Below are 15,097 nucleotides of genomic sequence, written 5' to 3'. Positions count from 1 at the left end.
AGACTCAAGAGCACCCCATTAAATGTACTCTGCTGTAACATCTTCAGAACCAGAAGGGAAGAACTTATCAAGCTCAGCAAGACCTGTTCTATCCTTATCTTTCCAAATTTTCCTACTGTTCATTCCAGGGAGAATGCAAGAGCAGTTAGAGGCGGGGGGAGGCAGCGAGCAGGGAGGTGAGAGAATTCAAGCAAACATTCTTTTCCCACTTCAGGTTTCAAACCTCAGCAGAAGAGAAGGTTTAAATTGAGATTAGATTTTTCAATATTGCAGAGAAGTGAAAAACCTAAATTTTGACTTGAGGCTGCCGGCAATCCATAGCGACTGTAGAATTGTCTATTACCTGAGAGTGAGTGGAGGATTCACAAACCTTCAGAAGTTTTCATACAGGGACAGAGGAAGAGTAGAAAAGTTTAAAGTGATGCTTGGAGGGAGAATTAGAGATGCATTTTGATCACAGGTCCATGTCATACTTACTTAACATATTGTTTACACTTCATTATTGAAATATTTTCCATAGATAGAATTCTGGGATTTGAATCATTGTAAATTCATTTTCTTTAATTTTTTGTGACATTCAATTTAAAAAATGTTTTTGAGAAATAATAAGATCATACAGTAATCTCATTAATACATAAAGTTAAATGAAGTGTTTTAGTATTCTGACAATATAAATCTTCAAATGAGTCATAAAATATATGCTAATATGTACAGTATTTACACTCAAGTTCTTTCTGTTCTATGTCATTTATGAGGCCAGAAGGACCATTGTCAAAGAGGAATTGCAGGTTAATGACATGGTCCACCATGAGGGACTAGCCTGTATTTGCACATATCAGCCGTATCAGTTTAGAAGGTGGTTCTCTCGTTTGGGACATGCCAATTATTTTCATCAGCTGGCATATTTGTAAATCTTTAATTGTTATTAATGTGAGTATTGGTTCCTTAAGTGAGTCTGCAGGAGTTGTCTTGTTTCTTTTTAAAAAAAGTGAATCAGATGCATTATATATAGAATGGATAAACAACAAGGTCCTACTGTATAGCCCAGGGAACTATATTCAATATCCTGCGATAAAACGTAGTGGAAAAGAATATGAAAAGAATGTATATATATATATGTATAACTGAATCGCTTTGCTGTACAGCAGGAATGAACACAACATTGTAAATCACCTATACTTCAATAAAAAAGTTGAATTTACATGTAAAAATGAATTATTCCCATTAAGATATCTTCCTCTTTATTTTAGTACAGTGAAGTCTTGGTAAAGTTCAGATAATGAAAAGAGAAATGATTTATTCAAGTTCAAGTACTTTAACTAGTGGTATACGCTGTGAGAATGAAACTAGCAGTACGTGGCAGCCCTTGCGCATCTGAGCAGCCCCGGTAACCTGCACTCTGCCTCTTTCACTATCCTGATCAGCATGACAAAGGAGTAAGACTTTTGTGTACTTTAAAGTTAGCGTGAAACGTGGGCCTAATCACACTAGAATAAGATGTTTTCTCCCTTTTTAGTTTATCTAATGCATTTTTGGTGGAATTGATTACAGGAGCATAATATCAGATATGAGTCATCCATAAAGTAAGTGAACTCTGTAGAAGCAGAAGTATGCAATTCTTTTTTTTTTTTTTGAAAGAGCTGTTTTATATTAACGACTTTAAATCATTACTAAACTAGAGCTATAGGGAGTGGAGTGCTGCAAGTTAGCTGCCCGTCTACAGGAAGATACCAATTCCAAGCTAATTAAAGAAGCTTTTCAATTTAGGTCCAGTGAATACATTTAAAAGTTACATCACATTTATCAAGTGAACATAATTTAATATGATAATTCAAAGAGAACTAGTTGAAAAGAAACTATTGTAGTATAATCAGCTGGGAGGCATATTTTATAAAAGCAGTTTAAAAAGTTAATTTATCTTGATTTTATGAGAAAATGATTCTTGTGTTTAAGAGTTGATAATTATTGTGAAAAGGCTTCCTCAAGCTTTTGCACATTTAGAAAAGATTGATGAGTATAAGACAAAAATTATTTGTTTTTATTGTAGTTGAAGGGAAAATCTGTGCATGCTTCTGAAATAATTTTGCAGCTGTAGCTTGCTTCAAAATCAGGAGTTCAGCACATACATTTTTGAGAACTGGGATTCATTATTGTGCTATAAACTGATGTGGCAACCTTTTAAAAATGAAACATACAAAATGTTTTAAAATTCTTCTCTCTGGCTTTAAGTAGGTTATAATATCTGCATGAAGATTTCATTCCTGGTGCCCTAAAAATCATCATTATTTTTCATATATTTGTGTCTCTTACATTGTGAGTTGTAGCTTTAGATTTTTTTAGTCAAAATATTTTATCTCTCAATTTTTTTATGATCTGGAAATTTATATTTAAACTTAATTATTTAGAAGATTTCATGAAAGTGTTACCCTCTTGGAGACAATAGTTTAGAGAAAATGCCATGAATATATTTTCCTTGCTATGTGATAATAACTCATCAAGAAATTGTTAAAACTGTAGATATGTCTTCATTAAACCATGAGATTAAAAAAAAACATTAGATTAAATGTGATCTATGGACTGTGAATCATTTCTCCCTTATTTACATTATAGCTCAATATTCACTTGCTTCATTTTTCTTTCTCCATTCAATTATTGATACACAATTTTCCAAGGTATCCAAATTTAAAGTTGTGACATCATTGTCTAACTGAACTCCCTCATTTCCACATCAAGTAAGTTGTTCTTAGTCTTATCTTTATCTTCGTGGGGGCTGCATCTATTGTTTTTTGGGGTTTTTTTTACATCTTTATTGGAGTATAATTGCTTTACAATGTTGTGTTAGCTTCTGCTGTACAACAAAGTGAATCAACTATACGTATACATATACGTATAGCCCTCCTGCGTCTCCCTCCCATCCTCCCTGTCCCATCCCTCTAGGTGGTCACAAAGCACCGAGCTGATCTCCCTGTGCTATGTGGCTGCTTCCCGCTAGCTATCTATTTTACATTTGGTAGTGTATATATGTCCATGCCACTCTCTCACTTCGTCCCAGCTTACCCTTCCCCCACCTCCCATGTCCTCAAGTCCATTCTCTACGTCTGCGTCTTTATTCCTGTCCTGCCCCTACGTTCATCAGAACCATTTTTTTTTAGGTTCCATATATATTGTTGTTTATCTTTGCTTCTTCTGCAGCATTTAGCATCAAGTTTTGTGTATAGTAGGTTCTCAATAAATATAATTGAACAAAGGGAATTTAAATGTTTGCTTAATTTAATACTTTAGGTTATTGAGTTGGGAGAATTACTGTTGGTTTGATTAGTAACTATGTTTCAAAGTGTTGCCCAGCATATGATATTCTTTCTTCCATCCATTCAAAGAAAAAGATTCAGTGGTCACTTCTTATGAGCCAGGAACTGTCCTAGGTCCTGAGAATAGACTCATAAGGGGAAAAAAAGACATGGTCATTGCTCTGAGGAACTTGATATTCTGGTGGGAAAAAAGTAGAAATAATAAATTATAATAGTAGAAGATACTTTTTGAACACATTATGTGCCAGGCACTGTACTAACTACTCTTCATACATTATTTCATTTTACTTTTAAACTTAATAGTTCCATTCATTTATTTAACAAATACTTTTTTATTATTTTGTGCTAGGCACTATTTACCATAGTGTTTTAGAAAAAATATATAACATAAAAGAGTCTAGGGCATAACGGTAAGGAGAAGTGATCTCTTCTTAAAAGAAAAATTGGGGAAGGTGTCTCTGGGGAGGTCATATACCAGCAGGAGTGAGAGAGTGACCCTTGAGTAGATTTGGAAGTAGAGTATTGCAGAAAGAGGAACAAGAAGTGCTACCATACTGAGGTGGAAATGAGCTTGTTTTGCTCCAGAAACTGAGAGAATGCATATGAAGCTCCAGTGGGTCATTTGGGGGCAGGGTTTGGGTTGGGGGTGGAGAGAGTAATGAAGTGTAAGGCTGGAGATATTGTCAAGGACCAAATAAGGTAGGGTCTTGTAGATGATAACAAGAAGTTTGTATTTTATTTAAAATATGATAGGAAGCCCTTGGAGATTTTGATCTAGGGAGTATTGTGATCTTAAAAGCCTTCTCTGGCTAACTCCCCTTTCCAGTATCCCATATGCCTTAGTTTGTCCAGACATGCACTTCTTCACCCCATTATTTTTTCTTGTCTTTCTCTTACTTACATTAAAATAAAGAGATATATGCATATGTTTATAAACTGAAAAGGATTCACTGATTTCATCTAGTATTCACTTAAGCCATCGGAAAAGAAATAATTTTTCTGTGTTTTGAAAGGTCTCCAGTTATGAAATGAAACAATTACCTACCACTCTCATGTCAAAGGCAGTTTTTATTTTTCTATCTTGAGAGACTGTGTCAAGGTTTCCTGATTCTAAATGATATTAGTGTCGTAGTTGATAAAAATCAATGGGAAACTCATTCTTTACTTGTCTAGGGAGACCAAGCTCTTCTCCTTTAAGTCACCATGAGTTTTCAGATATCCTCCTGCCGTGTGGCAGAAATGATGACCCTGAAGCAGAGTTCCAAAGCCAAACATTTGCCCAGAAGTGGTCAGAGAAGGAGCTAGAGCCTTACTTTGAGAAGAATTGAAGAGAAAGTAGAAAATCAAAAATAGTGACAAAGAATTAAGAGGAAATGAAGCAGAGGTCTCAATTAGAGGGTAGCCAGAAGGTGGAAGAAGGCAGAGCCCAAGAGGAGAGCAAAATGAGACAGGAAGCAAGCTAAATGCTGACAGCAAGAATTGCAAAAGAAATGTGTATCGGAAAGAGGATTTTTTTCCTGAAAAGATGAAAATCAAAACCACAGAACATTTAATCACTGATAATGGAAACACTAAGGTCACGAACAGAAAGGAAAATTTACTGACAAAAGATTTCATTATAAACTGCAAGGAACTGGGTAATCAATGAGTAAATGTACAAGGAAATCATAATAAAACTGGTCAGAATATTTGCAAAAGTAAAATTGAGATTTCAAGCTGCCTCCATTCAAAAATGGAGGCAGCTCCCACTAATTATACTTCAGTTCTGATATTTCATCTGTTTTGAGTATTTATGTTTCACCTTGTATTCTTCAAAGGTGAATTTTATATCCACCTTTGCAACGTGGAATATCCTCATTTGTTTAATGCGTTCTTATCTCTTTGAATCGTATAAGCTCTGATTCAATTAGGTAGATGGTGACTCCTGGGTTGCCTTCAGATTTATGGAGACATATTTATCATTTTTAAAACAAATCAGATAAAGAGAAGTCTGCTCAATGAAATACAGTAATTTATCATTTTCAGAAGAGGGAAATTTGTTTGTTATTTTATTACTGCTGTGATTCCAAATTATCTTACAGGTGTTTTAGAAATCTGTCTAGATCTGATAAGTTCTTTCTGTTTGGAATAAATTGATGCTCTCCCCCCAGAGAGGATAACTGTGCCATATGCTCCGATTGATGTCAGAGCTCAGTAAACCCTGGGAATATGAATGTGAAATACAATGGGCTGTTGAATTTAGAGGAAGTAGAAGCGTCCTCGAAGGAGATAGTTTTTTAATGAGCAGATGATTATTAGTTATTATTTTAGACCTTTGGGCTAATCCTAGAGGAGGCTATTAGCAGGTAATGGATTAAATAAGGTGACATATTAATAGTTTCTTTAATATGAAAGAAGAAAAATTGCCCATGGTAGATCAACTGTTGTCAAATCTCTATGTAGTACATGAAATGCTCTTGAAAGAGACTGAAGGCCATAAACTTTCTTTTGATTAAATGTGAAAGACTCTGTGTTGCTTTTCTCTTTTTTTTTTTTTTTTTTTTTTTAAAGGAGAAGAGTTAATGATGTGATTGCTGAGTGTCTTCTAGAACTGGAATTCTAGGATTCCATGGAAGGAGACCTAAGGGGTGGGGATATCTTTTTTTTTTAAAAAAGATTGATTGATTGATTGATTGATTGCTATGTTGGGTCTTCGTTTCTGTGCTAGGGCTTTCTCTAGTTGCGGCAAGCGGGGGCCACTCTTCATCGCGGTGCACGGGCCTCTCACTATCGTGGCCTCTCTTGTTGCGGAGCACAGGCTCCAGACGCGCAGGCTCAGTAATCGTGGCTCACGGGCCCAGCCGCTCCGCGGCACGTGGGATCTTCCCAGACCAGGGCTCGAACCCGTGTCCCCTGCATTAGCAGGCAGATTCTCAACCACTGCGCCACCAGGGAAGCCCCTGCTTTTCTCTTAATTGGAAGCACACTCTTAGATCTGAAAATGAAAATTTAGAGCTGAAAAATGTGGCTGATGAAGGAACTAAAGCTCTGGGAGAGTGAATGGCCTGTCTGAAGTCTTATACCTCATTGGTGTTACTCTGGAGTGAAAACCTGGGTCTCTGAAACATATTCTGTGTTTTTGCTGTTTGATCCTTGATTATCTTTTTCTCTTTTCATTCATATTAGCCTATTGAACCGAGTGTCATCATGCTTTCCTTGTGCCAATGTGAAAATGAACTTCCAGTGTTATGTGAAAAGAACAATAGCATCAGGGAAGAGAGGTATAAGGAGATTAGAGAGGTCTGCAAATTGGTTGATGCTATTAAATACTTATAAAAAATGAAAGTGTGGTAGACACATAGCAATATGTGTTTACTCCCTTTGCTTTTCAAATAGAAAAGAATCTCCAGCAATCAAAAAACAGTTGACAGGCACTTGTTGGCAAGTTCACTGAACACTTAAGAATCTTCTTTGTATTCATTTTTCAGGATTCTTGAATAATCATGCATAGTAACTGACTCTCTTAAATCCATCCTGTCCCCTATTTACGTGAACATTTATTTCTAGATATTAGCATTACAGTTGTTTGCCTGTTTCCCGGATGTAACTGTGTCACTGAAGGCCCTCTTTGGAAAGCTAAGCTAAGCCATCATGGCCCATCTGGGGAGGTACAAAGGAGGACAATACTACAACAGTCCAGTGTTGCTTAAAGAAGCCAGAACAGTAGAAGCTCAAGGGATTGTGCCCAGAGCATAGCATGTGCTCTGTGTTTAACCCCACAGCTCATTATTGGACAGACACCCCCTGACTGTGAGCAATTTTTGTTCCTTGAGGCCTGCTGATACTGGCTATGGTTCTGTCATTGATTTGAACGTAATCTGCATGTTGCATCTTTATTGGATTGCCATGATTCATTTAAAAGGAAATGTTTTTCATCCTTGCTGACTGGCTTTCACGGTGAGGTGGGGTGGCTGGGGGGTTGGTGAGCAACCCAGAAAAAAAAAAAAAAACTTTCAATGTTGCTCTTGAGTTTATGGCTGGAAGGGAGAACAGCTAAAACACATTAGTCCTTTTGCTATTCGGAGGTTTGACTGCTTTAGCTAGGGGGCCTGGATTCATGGTCCATTTTCTGTTTCCTATCCAGCATCTATTTGATGCAATATGCTCCCTGTCTCTTTTCATTAACTGAGACCTATATGATGTCAGTTGAGAAAAACAGTAGCTGATGTTATGAAGTACGCACTGTGGCATGACAAAGATCTGTTATAAAGGCCTTTTACTTTGTTCCATTGTATATTTTGCTATTGTGTTTTATGCCTGCAGCTTGGCTGTATCGAGAGAAAATATTTCAGCTGGGCCCTGCTGGGTTTTTTTAACTTGCCTTTGAAATGCTAGACAAAAGTGAGCTCCAGCTATGGCAAACCTCTGACGTCAACAAATGTGGGACGAGTACCCCACCGAGGCACATAGCAGTCATGCGAACACTCTGCTTAAGACCAAACCTGCAAATGGAGGCGTAGTCTGCTCTGAGGGCAAGTGAGGTTTGGATTAACTTTAGTGTCACAGATAAAGCACCCTTGATGATGACTGTAAGTTATATCCTGCAACGAAGTGTGAGGTGCCACCGTATTAGAGGACCCCCAGCAGATTTGGTTCAGAAATGGGAAAGGTAACACAATGTGCTTAAGAAAAAAGGAGGAATATGAAGCTTGATTGTTAACTCAAGTCAAAATGTATATGGAGTTCAAAGACTCAGAAACCTAGTACTCTTTCACCTTTCTAGTGCCCTTTAAGACCAGATAATACTTTATCTCATATTCCCCTGGACAGTTTGAGATGAAGTTTAGTGCTTTGTATCTTATTAATGGGAGAGATGATAGGAAACCTAACATTATAGCTGTAATCTCCACAATGCTAACAAAACAAAATTAGAACCTGGCAAATGGTTTGAGGGAAGTTACAGAGCTGGAAAAAGATCCCAGCTTTAATGAGCCACACTAATTGATGGAACTCTGATTTGTGTTGCTTTTAGTAATTGTATTTTAATTACTAAATTAATTGATAAGTACTATAAATGGATTACAAATGCATTATCTACAATAGCATGCATAAAGAAAATGACTACTAAAAAAGGTACACACATTAAATTTATATTACAAATACAGAAAGTTCAAAGACAGCATAATAAGCAATTACTTATCAAGGACCAACAATTGGCATCACTACTTAAGAACATGAATGCGAGTAATTAACAATATTAACTTAACCTGATTAGCATTTCTTTCTCAATTTTTGGAGGGGTGTAGAAAGTTTTTCTAAATGTCAAAAAAAACTTTTTTAAGGAAAATCTGGATATTCCTTAATATTGATAAGAACAATAAGCTCCTGACAAATTGTAGCCAATGTGTACTAACAACTCAAATTTCACGACTGCTCAACAGCTGCTTCCATATTATACAATTCATTCAAAATCCCTTTAGGGGAGGGTCACTTAATCCCCGTAGTGTTGGATCTATAGATCATTGTGTTTAAATATGTGGGTCTATTGTTAGCAAAAACTACACAAAAAAACTTTAAACATCATTCGAAGGGTTAAAATTTTTGGCATCTGTTTCAATCATGATGTCTTTAGTAAGAAGTCATTCCAAACTCCACATTATTTGTAAAACTAGTCCATGAATGAAGATTTTAAAACCGTTAGTTGTCTCATTTCTGTGGAAACCGGCAGTAATATACACTGATTGCTGAACTCAGGGAAAGTAGAATCAGAAGGTACCATTATGAAGAAGACACCTCTGTAAACTATAAAGGTAAATTAGCTGCCAGAAGTAACTGTTTTTTGTTAGGTTTATTATCCGTGTAAAGTAACTTTCTGTACATAAAGCCCAGCTTATTGACAATGAGGTACTAAAAGGCTACTTTCTCTTTTCCCAGAAAATGCTTCTATTAAGGTGTATGTTTCTATTTGTATGAGTAAAATAGTGCCAAACTGATAGTTTTTAAAAAATTGCAGATACCAGTAATGGTCTACTATATCACTGGTCCAGGGGTATAGCATCAGCGTGGCTACTCTTCTGTGAATACCTTTGAAACTGACTTGAGGCTGGCTATTAAAGGGGATACTCTCTTGAGTTCATTGGCAATGAGAGGTTCAAATGGTGGGAAAAACAAAACAAAACTGAAATAATCAGAAAGTAAACATCTAACCAGTTTGTTTAAGGTCAACTACATCAAAATTTAAACAATCTTTATAGATAATTTATTTTAGTTTCCTTAATAGGGAAGAAATTAAAGGGACAGAGCTAGGGATTCTCAGAAATCACATTTCTAAACCTTGGTTATAGAAACATCATTGTTATTATTTAAGTGACTCTATTCTTAATTATTTATGACATTGTGTATAGCAAACATGATTTATTTTTATTTGAAAATAGACACTTAAACATTAAGGCTTCTCAGAATTTTGTGGTAGAAAATTCTACATGGGCAACTCATAAAGCCCATGGCTCTTAAGTAGAGTTCATCACCTATTGTCTGGTTATCCAGGGGTGGCCTCTTGGTTGTCTATGAACCCCTAAAACCACGTGTAAAGCTTTTTTGCATGTGTACCTTTGTCTAGAATGGGGGTGTACAAGTTTCAACAATTCCTCAAGACTTTTGTAACTGGTAGGTACAACTGCACAGCCGCCACAGATTTTAAAGGCTGGTTCATGAAACCCTGGGGATCCTTAAGACCCTCCTAAGGAGTCCACAGTTCAAAACTGTTTATGTAGTAATACTAAGTCATTATTTGCCTTTCACTGTGGCATGGTGCAAGATTGAGGGTGGGTAAAACTGATGGCCCCTTAGCACAAAATCAAACCACTTACATGAAATTATACTATAGTCCGTGTATTTTTCACTGCCATGCACTCACACTTTAAAAAAAGCTAATTCAACTTACAAATGATGAAGCATAAAAGTTAATTTTATTGAATCTTGACCATTGAGTATATGTCTTCTTAATATTGTGTGCGATAAAATGAGAAGAAGGTATCATTTGTGGTGATATGGAAGTATGATGGCTGTCTCAAAGAAAAACATTTGTGCAGTTATTTGAAAATAGAAAGGAGCTTAATTAGATGCCATTTTTCCCCCCAAAGCACCATTTTTTTCTTTAAAGAATGGATGACAAACTTATAGTTATTCAGATTTTGGTATTTGAGACATACTTTCTGAAAAGTGAATGACATGATCCTGTCAAAAAAAAAAAAAAAAACAACTGGAAGTATATGTAGCCAGTAATAAAATGTGAGCATATAGAAAGATGCTGAAAATCATATGTCATTGGGGAATTGCAAATTAAAACAATAAGATACTACTACACACCTATTAGAATGGTAAAAATCCAAAATACTGACAGCACCAGATTCTGGTGAGGATGGGGAGCAACAGGAACTCTCATTCATTGCTGTGGAAATGCAAAATGGTGCAGCCAGTTTGGAAGACAGGTTGGCAGAGTTTTTACAAAACTAGACATACTCTTACCATATGATCCAGCCGTCGTGCTTTTTAGTATTTACCCAAAGGAGTTGAAAACTTATATCCACACAAAAACCTGCACATGCACGTTTATATAAGCTTTATTCAATTGTCAAAATACGAAAGCAACCAAGATGTCCTTCAGTAGCTGAATGGATAAACTGTGGTACATCTAGATGATGGAATATTATTCATCACTAGAAAGAAATGACCTATGAAGCCATGAAAAGACATGAAGGAATCTTAAATGCATATTACTAAATGAAAGAAGCGAACCTGAAAAAGCTACATACTATGTAATTCCAACTTTATGACATTCTGGAAAAGATAAAACTATGGAGACAGTAAAAAGATCAGTGTTTGTCAGGGGTTGGAGGGAGGTAGAGGTAAATAGGTGAAGCACAGAGAACTTTTAGGAGAGTAAAATTATTCTGTATGCCACTATAATAATAGCTACATGTCATTATACATTTGTCAAAATCCATACAATGTACAACACCAAGAATGAACCCTAATGTAAACAATGGACTTTGGGTGATAATGACGTGTCAATGTAGGTTCATCGATTGTAACAAATGTACCATTCTGGTGCAGGATGTTGATTGTGGGGGGAAGGTATGCATGTGGAGCAGGATGTATATAGGGACTCTCTGTACTTTCTGCTCAATTCTGCTGTGAACCTAAAACTCTCCCCAAAAATAAAGTCTATTAAAAATCACGTATGGGTGAAAATTCCATACAAAATGCCATACATAATAAAAAATTGCATACAAAAGATAGAATAAAGAATTTTAATGAATTAAGAAGCAAAAATTCCTTGTTATGGTTATATATTCTGCATTGCAACTGATTTTTAGGAAACTACCACTTAGTTTTGTTGTAGTAGCAAAAAGAATAATCCACAATTATATGAAAATTTATTAAAATATTTTTTCAACAACAGATCTGTGTGAGGTCTGATTTTCTTTATTACTTCAACCAAAATAACATATTGCAACAGATTAAATATAAGTGCAGATGTGAGAGTCTAGCTACCTTCATATAAGACGCATGTTAAATTTGAAAAAAAAAAAGGAAAACAATGTCATTCTTTCCATTAATTTTTTTTGAAAAGTGTAGCTATTTTTCTTAAAACTGTTATTTGTTTTACATGTAAAATGTTTGTTATTGTCTTTTAAAAATAAATTAATTTTTAATGTGGTTAAATATCAGTTGGTAGAACCCACATAAACCAAAGCTCTTTGAGGTCCTCAATAGTTATTAAGAGTATAAAAGTGTCCTGAGGCCAAAACATTTGGGAACCCTGAACTGCAGTAGAGTGAGTAATGCCTCTTATATGAATCAGAGTCTGTATTTTAATCATTGGACTTCATATATCTAGATTCTCTCCATGACTTGGACTTGTAGAAATTTAACAGTTGGTATTCTCTCAATGACTTGGACTTGTAGAAATTTAACAGTTGGTATTAGTTTGCCTAATTTAGTTATACTCACCAATGTTTTATACACTTGTTTCCCAAGCTGCCTGGAATAAGTTCTGTCCAGTTGTATGGCTGTTTATTCTGCTAACTTTTTCTACCAAGAAGATATGTGTAACCTTCTTCAAATTATGATATCCAAAGGTTAATGCTTTTGGAAAAGTAAATCTTATTTTTATTTCTCCAGAAGGACGATGTATCTTCTACTTAGTATATAGGATCTATGTGCATATTATGAAGATAAATAAGCATTAATGTAAATTCAGTTGACTAGTTTATATCATGGAGCACAACATATAAGGAGACAAAATTCTACAGTTTATACAAAATGAACACAAAATCTAAACAAGTGACTAATATGTCAGTCACAGTCAGTATTAATATGTATGTTCTGACCAAAAGTAAGGACTATTTTTAGACAAAATATATCATGCATTCTACAGAATCATAATAAAAGATGTACATTCTTTTCTAGTCACCTAGATTGAATTTAATCACTCTATAGTTAAAGGGAAAATAATTCTAATGTGAAAACTATCCATTTAAGATTTTCTTAAGATTTTCTCATTATTGTTAATGAACCACAAGAGCACAGGAGGCCCAGATGAGAGTCTGAGTTCTCCTTCCTTCCTCAGAGATCCTAAATGTTTTACAGCATTTTTTTGTTTGGTGACTGTGATACCATATGAGTTGTGCCTGTTAGGTCAGGTTCTTAATGAAACCAACTTTCAGTTCAAAAGCATTGAACTTTATCTACTAATCAATCAAATCACCCCCTGTGGTCATTTAAGGTTAATGTATTTTTCCTATTTCATGCCTTTTCTGATTTCATTTTAGCTTGGAGGAAAAGCTACTACAGCATATTGTTATCATTTTTTTTGTGTGTGAGCTTTCCTATCAACATATTCTGAAATAACTGATTGATAAATACTCAGTAGAGCATAATAGAATGTAAGTGATAGAGTTGATCTTAAGTTTCTCCTAGGCCAACACCCATATTTTGCAGGTAAGGAAGCTGATGACAGGTGACTTTACCCAGAGCCACAGAAATAATTAATAAGCATAGAAGGAGTAGAATCCAGGCTGAAATCTGTTTACCATTTTTCATTCTAAACAGTGATTATTAGATTAGTTGTGGAAAATACGCAACATTTACTGGAAAGCATTGTTGGTAAAGATAAATTTTAGTTTTAATTAATAAACAAGTCATAAACATAGACCTAGATTGTAGAGTGACATGGAGTGTACAAGCTTATCAAAATGTAAGGGAGACACAGCTCATGGCTTGTCTTCAAATGGAGAGCACTGCATGTGATGAACTGAAATGGTGCTTGGCAATTGTTAGAAGCATTTTAAGTAAGGCTCCAAGCAGAAATAGCTGCTTCAAACTAAAAGAGCTTTAAACTGAATAGGCTTACCACTTAGCACTCTAGCGTATTAGAAGGTGCATCCTCCAGACCAAAAGCAGCCTTTAGGAGCAGAGATGCAGAGAGAGAGCGTATTGCACTGTGATACAGCACTGCATGGGTAGAACCACCATCTTCACATGATGGAAGGTAGCAGAATCTTCCTAGAAGGCAAGCCTTTGTCCTCAGTAACTGTACTTGAGTCAAGTGCATGAGAAATAATTAAAACGTAAAAATAAGAGTTCTCAAGTAAGAAGTGAGCGTCCTTATGCAGCCAGACCTCATGGGACAACAGTAGTACTGGAGCCACAGAAGAGTATTCTGGAGGGACTACTCTAGAGACCATTGCTTGAGCCATGTTTGTTAAGGGTTTCATCACCAATTTCTTAATGAGGAGGAGATAGATAGTAAGAAACTACTGTGTATTTTTCATATTCACTGTTCATAAATCTGATACCAAAGTATATAATGATCACTGTAAAGGTGGGCTTAGGTATTGTCAACTGAGCCTTCTGTTGTGAAAAACTCTTCCAGTTTTTGAGGTAGATAGATATTGGATTGGATCAGTGGATTTGTCTGAATATTTGAATCAGGATTCTGGAACTTAGAATGGGCAAAGACAGCAGCTAGTCCTGCCCATTCTGAATCATTGGCCCAAGTCCTCCTTATATGGACCCCTCCCTAGAGAATCCAATTTGTTCAGTGTTATCTCTGTGAAGCTCTGCTGCAGTGTTAATTAGTCCAGGATTCATTGTTTTGATAATTTCTTGCTTCAGCAGAATATCATGAATTGCAAGCATGCAGAAAACTTCTTTTCAGTTTGCAAAGAAACCCCTCAATGGAATCTTAGCAGAAGCTATTTGTAATAGTCCAAGAAGAACTTCCTTTTACATAACAAAGCATTATTTCCAAGATTTAATTTTCTCATTGCTTTTCGTTTTCTGTAAAGACTGCTTGATACAAAAGGTCAAGGTATCAGCAAAACATAGACAGATTTTTGCTGAATGACATAAACCTGTCAGAATGCTGAGCTTTGATGTTCCATTAAGTGATCGATTTAGATTACTGACTTTTGGCTAAATGCTACTCAACCAGATAAGGTCAATACCTGTTAGTTCATTGGTGGAATAATTAATCAATCAATACAGGATGCTTGAAGTCAGGGAGAATTATTGCCAGGCTTGTATCTCCGGCTTTAGTCACAGAAATTATTTAAAAACATCCTTTGCAGCATTAACCCCCTCGGTGCAGGGTTTATTGTAACATTGTGTATTCAGGGAAAAGGAAGAAAAAAATTCCAGTGAGCAATACTTCTTGTAACCTTGAGCTCCCCAGAAGGAAAAGCCTCTAACAAGCTGAGAGCACCATCATTAGTTCTTCCTTTCACATCGTCGCACTCTGCTCA

This window comes from Balaenoptera musculus, chromosome 3 (genome assembly GCF_009873245.2).
Source record: "Balaenoptera musculus isolate JJ_BM4_2016_0621 chromosome 3, mBalMus1.pri.v3, whole genome shotgun sequence".
Classification (NCBI taxonomy): domain Eukaryota; kingdom Metazoa; phylum Chordata; class Mammalia; order Artiodactyla; family Balaenopteridae; genus Balaenoptera; species Balaenoptera musculus.
This window is presented reverse-complemented; position numbering follows the sequence as displayed.